At 41.2% G+C, this 5,544-nt stretch overlaps 1 protein-coding gene across 1 annotated transcript in view; it reads right to left on the reverse strand.

The window, feature by feature from the left end:
* Positions 1-4,541, reverse strand: part of SMYD2 (SET and MYND domain containing 2) — a 26,110-nt gene extending 21,569 nt beyond the window's left edge. The window contains exon 1 of the mRNA XM_010010667.1: positions 4,482-4,541. The gene's annotated coding sequence lies outside the window, so the exon portion shown is untranslated. The remainder of the gene's footprint in view (positions 1-4,481) is intronic.
* Between the last annotated feature and the right edge of the window lie 1,003 nt (positions 4,542-5,544).

A 5,544-nucleotide genomic window follows, 5' to 3' on the forward strand; every position in this document is an offset into this window, starting at 1 on the left:
AGGAATGTACTTTGCATTCTTTTCCACGTTTTTCTCTAAGTAGTTTGAATTATAACAAGTAGCATTGTTCTAGTTGAACCCTTGATGCTACATTAATGATATTTTCTTCCTATTTTCATAACATCCACAGTATTTTTGCCCGTCATTTAGAAGTGAATGACAACATTTTTGGAATGGAAGTTCTTTTAAGCTTACGCTTTTCACATCGAAGCATGGAAACCATCTTGTCCACCAAGTACTTCAAAATGACTCCACCATCCAGGACTACTGAATTCATTCCCAGAACACTGTCATATAGCTCAGGTAAAAACAAAACAAAAACCAACCAAACAAAATCGTAATGCTTAAAAAAAACAAGACTAAAGTCCCAACAGATGTTCTCACACCTCCTTCCTCAGATGGACTTTTTCCAATAGGATGTAAAACTTCTGTTCTATTTCATTTGATGGAAAACAAACACACACAAATACCAGACAGAAGTGCTGGGCAAGTGAGTGTAGGGGTTAAACCCACTTCTTCAACAGCTTACAGCCCAAGTATGCTCAAATGGCACCTAAGTCCTTAATCCAGTTTCAGTGAGGCAACTTCTGATGCCCAGTATTAACAGGTAAAGTTCTCTGACAGAGTCCTCATGAAGCACTGAAGGCAAGAGTCTCACATGAGTTCATCACAGCCATCCTTCCCTACCATCATTTACTAAATGCTGGGCCACAGAGGATGTTTGACTTCCCTGGGTTAGTGTTCAAATGGTTCACATGACACATTCAGCAAAGAAAATCACATGGAGAAAGGTTTTGGACAGGGGGACAGACACATCCCCAAGGCAATCTTAAGCAGGGTCTTGCAGTGTCAGATCCCTCTTGTGCAGGATTATTGCAGCGAGAAGTTTGTATTTTCTCTACAGCTCACCAAAGAGGAGTGGGCAATTTCTACAAGGTCCCATTTCTAACACATCTGCTTGATGCTGATTCTGCAGGTCTACAACTACATTTTGAGACTTTCTAGTTAAAAATACGTTTCCCTTACTCCAGAGATAACAGCTACAACACTCTTTAACATGACATGTTAAGAAAAAACAGTAAATATTTGTTTGAAATATATTTCAAATATGGAAAGCCATGACAAAAACATCTCTTTCTGTACGTTGTCCAGCTGATCTCCACTCTGTCTGGGACAAATAATAGCTATGTGTAATAACAGATAGAGGAGCTCCAGTAGCTGGTTCAAGTTCACCGATTCCACAATTGCAACCACGTAACCCTCTTAAAACGTTTCCCTTCAGAGTGTTTCAGCAGCTAATTTCTGAGGAGAAAAAATGAGCACAGGTCTCCTACTGTTCCACTAAAATTATTATAATTTAAGAAGTCAAGACCCAAACAGCTGCAGATGGGGTCTGAAAGCCACTATATAATAACAGGCCTGTGCTTCGAGAAGGCAAGAGTGAAGAGCACAACGGTATGGATCAGCTGGAAATCACAAACCCTTTTAAAAGCAGAACTGGATTAGGGGCTGGGGAAAATAGAGGCAGCAAACCCAGGCTGGATTGTACCAATCCACAGAACATTCCAAGGCAGCAAGGACAGGCAGTGAAGACAACTTCCACTCTCACGTGCCCTGCATCAGAGACTGAATCTACACCTATGCAAAGATCCAGCTTAATACATGCCAAACTTAAGGTTAGTTATCTTAAAAGCAAAATAATAGACCAGAACAGGCAAAAGACATGTTATGACTAAGAACTGTGCCAGGGCCAGTATGTGTGCAAATACATGCGTACAGAGATTGCCCTAAACAAATCAGCCCCTGTATCACTTCAAGGCTTTGTCTTCCCCTGGTTTCAGTCCCTCACACTCCAGCGTGACACCACTTTTCCCAGCAACCAGGGCAAAGGAATTACCCTGCAAAGCAGGACACGATCCATGCATCAAACGCCTGGCCATATGGCAGGAGATGCACTCTTTTCATCAAGCCAATGCATCTTTGCGTAGCTATCCCCCGTTTGGAGAAACAGGAAGGCCACAAAGGCTGCTGTGAGGCTTCATTCATTAAATGCTTGGAAAGTGCCCTCAAAACAAGGATACTGTATGGCTCCACAGAGTGGGAAACACATGCAGTGTCACTAACTTCATTTTCAATAACCATGGAATTCTGATGGAGGAAAAGAAATCTCATTCAACACACATCTCTACAAACAGACTAGAGAGACGAAGATGTCTACAATTATAAAATCTGGAATGCTGAAAAAGACATTGAAAAACCATGTTTCCTGCTGCTCACTTCAGCACCTTTCTCCTGTTTCCTTCTGATCCATCTCTCCCCACCACTAGAAATAATTCCTATGAATTGTGGTATAGCAGATCTTTAATGAAAAGAGTAAGCTTAAAACATTTGGTTTCTATCCCATACAATATACTTCATATACAACCCAGAGTTACAAGCTCAGTATCAAGGCACAAATGTCCTTTTTGGCTTTGACAAGGAATTGCTGAACTGCTGAAAAGTGCCTTTGAACAAGACAGGGATGAAGATGCAGTGCAGGTTGTCTGTGCAGCACGTACAGTCAGCGGAGACTGGTTTCTAGAGAATATTATGGTTGAAGGTAACTTTGAAAGAATGTCAAAGAATTCAATCTCAGCAACATTCATAAATTTCATCAGATTGACTCAGAAACATGGAAAATATTGTTATATCAGCTAGGGAGTCAAAAGCCACACGCACAGCACCAGTAAGAGTGAAGTGCTAGTACCTGTGCTTAGCGTATAATTGTGCAAGCATCACAACATCTAACAAAGGCCTTTATATTTAAAGCATCATACTCCACACCAAGAGACTTGGAGGTAAAAGCAAAGGACTACGGATTAGCAAAAATAAGTTCTACTACTTCCACCATGACATCTACTTGCTATTTTTAATGGCACAAATCACTGAGCTTTCCTACTTGAGTAAATCTTCCTCACCTGCCTCATAAGGCATTGTGAATTTTATATGGCAACAGAAACTCACAATTTCAGGTAAAAAGCACTACACAGACAATAAATTGCTTTGTTCAAGTATATTCTTCCCTCATCTAGTTAAAAGCTTCCTTAGAAATACTGTCACATGGAAACATTTCTTACAAGTAAGCATTTCTTACGAATGAATCATGGGGTTTCTCTTCACAGTCTCTGAGACTCATCTGGATTCCTCTCCAGAGCCTTAAGGAGCTCACACAGTAAGTGCTTGCTTTCTTCCCAGCCATGCCAAGCTCAGTCTTTCAATATTCTGTAAACTACTGCAAATTTTAATAAAAACTTATTTCTCCTGAGCATTTTGAGTCCTCCTGGTGCTTCAAAACCAAAAGGCCATTTGATTCACCCACAATTCGCTAAGGCACTGTGGGAAAGCAGGAATCTGAGGAGGCAAGAGAAGGAAAACTAAGGGGAAGCCAGGGTAGCTTTGGAGCTTGTGCAATGGGAGATCAAGATACACCCTTGAAATAAAACTGGGAGCCATCTCCAAAGTGCTCAGGAACTGAACACACACAACCACAATGCGTCTGTCCACATAATGACAATGGAGAACACTTTGCTTGCAACCCACATACTCAACAGCATGCTATCATGTAGGAGGTTTGGCTTATTTATAGCTAACACATAGCTGCATGCCAGATTTTCGGTGACTCAAACCCTTCACGAGCACTGCTCCATACCCTGTGCCCAGCACCACAGATCTTACATAGCTTACATGATTTAGCTAGCAATCCACTTGAGTAAACTGGATAATTCTTCCATATCGAGTTGACAGCTTACAAAGGCTAGATACCAGTTCTGGCAAAAAATACTCTTTTCAAAGGTGCTTATTGTAGTTTGAAGTAAAAACGGAAGTAAAACTGCATGCAAATATTTTGGATGTCTTCAGATTGCTCTATCTCAGTGTATGCTTGTATTCTGTTTTCAGGAGATTTTAGAAAACAACGTATACAAAAAAGACAAAAGTTGCCAGAGTGAGTGAGGTAGGGAGAAAGTATGGTGGGTTTCAACTGGTTCTGACCACTGGCAGCTGTGGCCACCCAAAGTATTTGCAAAGTCTAAAAAAACCCTCATCAAAACCCCCTGAAGACAGCTGTTTAGTGATTTGATTTTTCCATTATACACAGACTCTCTTACCAATATAGGGAGCTAATGTTTAATCATCTGGTTTGTGCTTAAAGAAAGAAGTAATAGAGACATAATTAGTGGGCTGACAGGCAGCTCTAATCAAAGTCTCAGTGGTACCAAGCCCTGGAGCTACTGATCTTGAAAGACTCATGCAGACCATGTCCAAATCCTGTAATTGTCCAATGCACAACTCCATGGCCAGCATCTGGGGGCTGCTGAGATTGGCTGGACTACTATTAACCAGAGCTACAATTAGAGACTATCCTTGCCACATAAACAAAACTTGGAGCTCAGCAACCCCCACCCTCTTTCCCGCCAACATCCTCACAAATTGTGTTACCATACCTGACATTCCACATTGCAGTAAAAGGCCTGTTTACATCTTCCACACTTGGACAAGCCTTCTTTCCTTAAAAAGAAAACAGAAGTTATTCTATTCGATATATCTGAATGAAAAACCAATGTACCCTCTATCGCTTTGTGCACAGTGTTTCGCATTTCACAGTGAAAACTATTTTCTTCAGAACATTACAACTACAGCTTCAACCCCATCTTCTGAGAGCAGACACTATGTCTGTTTAGTTTCAAAAGCAAGCTTTTCCTAACAACTGTTATTATCCAAAAGCACAATGCTGTCCTGATAAACTGCTGGGTTTGGAAACGTGTTATTCTCTGCTGTTGGACAGACAGCATCATTTTTTTGCCACTATATGATGTATACTGATAGCTCACTTTTCCCTGTTTTTCAAACTTCCCAATTGCTTTGCATATTTCCCCACCAGTATCAATCCTTTGCTTCTGCTCTGCCAGTTCCATTGCTTCTTGGTCTGGTTACAGAAAGCATGACTGTGGTTTCATCAGCCACCACATCCCAACACCAATAAAACATATTGCATTATTAAATACACTTTTGATCTCCTGTCACCACACTCTCCTGTTTTCTAATATTTGTATGTATCTCAACACAGGGAACTGCCAAAAGGGAGGTCCTTTTCTGCTTCAAGGTGCATGTGTTATAGCAGATAGCATCAAAAACAGAGCATGTGTTACCCAACATGTGATATTTTGGTGTGACAGCAATAGGGATCTCTCAGCAGCATTCAATAAACAGTCTACGCAGCCTCCCTGGTATAAGTGGCAAAAAATTGTCTTAAACTGAGGTAAAGTCATTGGAGTGAAACAGGGTGAGGGTCCTTGTGCAATACGATAGTATTCAACACTTCAGAGGTCACTGGCACTTGAAGTCCATGAAGCGTAGCAAGTCTGGACATTCTCTGATTGCCCTTGCAAAGCAGAAGGTGCAACATAAGCGAGCCAGGCTAACATCATGACTCTGCTTGCCCTCCGTGGGTACCTCAAGCACAGCTGGGTAATTAAAGTAACAAACACTACCAGGTGCAAATACAAT

Source organism: Nestor notabilis, unplaced genomic scaffold, assembly GCF_000696875.1.
Source record: "Nestor notabilis isolate BGI_N333 unplaced genomic scaffold, ASM69687v1 scaffold3893, whole genome shotgun sequence".
NCBI classification, from domain to species: domain Eukaryota; kingdom Metazoa; phylum Chordata; class Aves; order Psittaciformes; family Psittacidae; genus Nestor; species Nestor notabilis.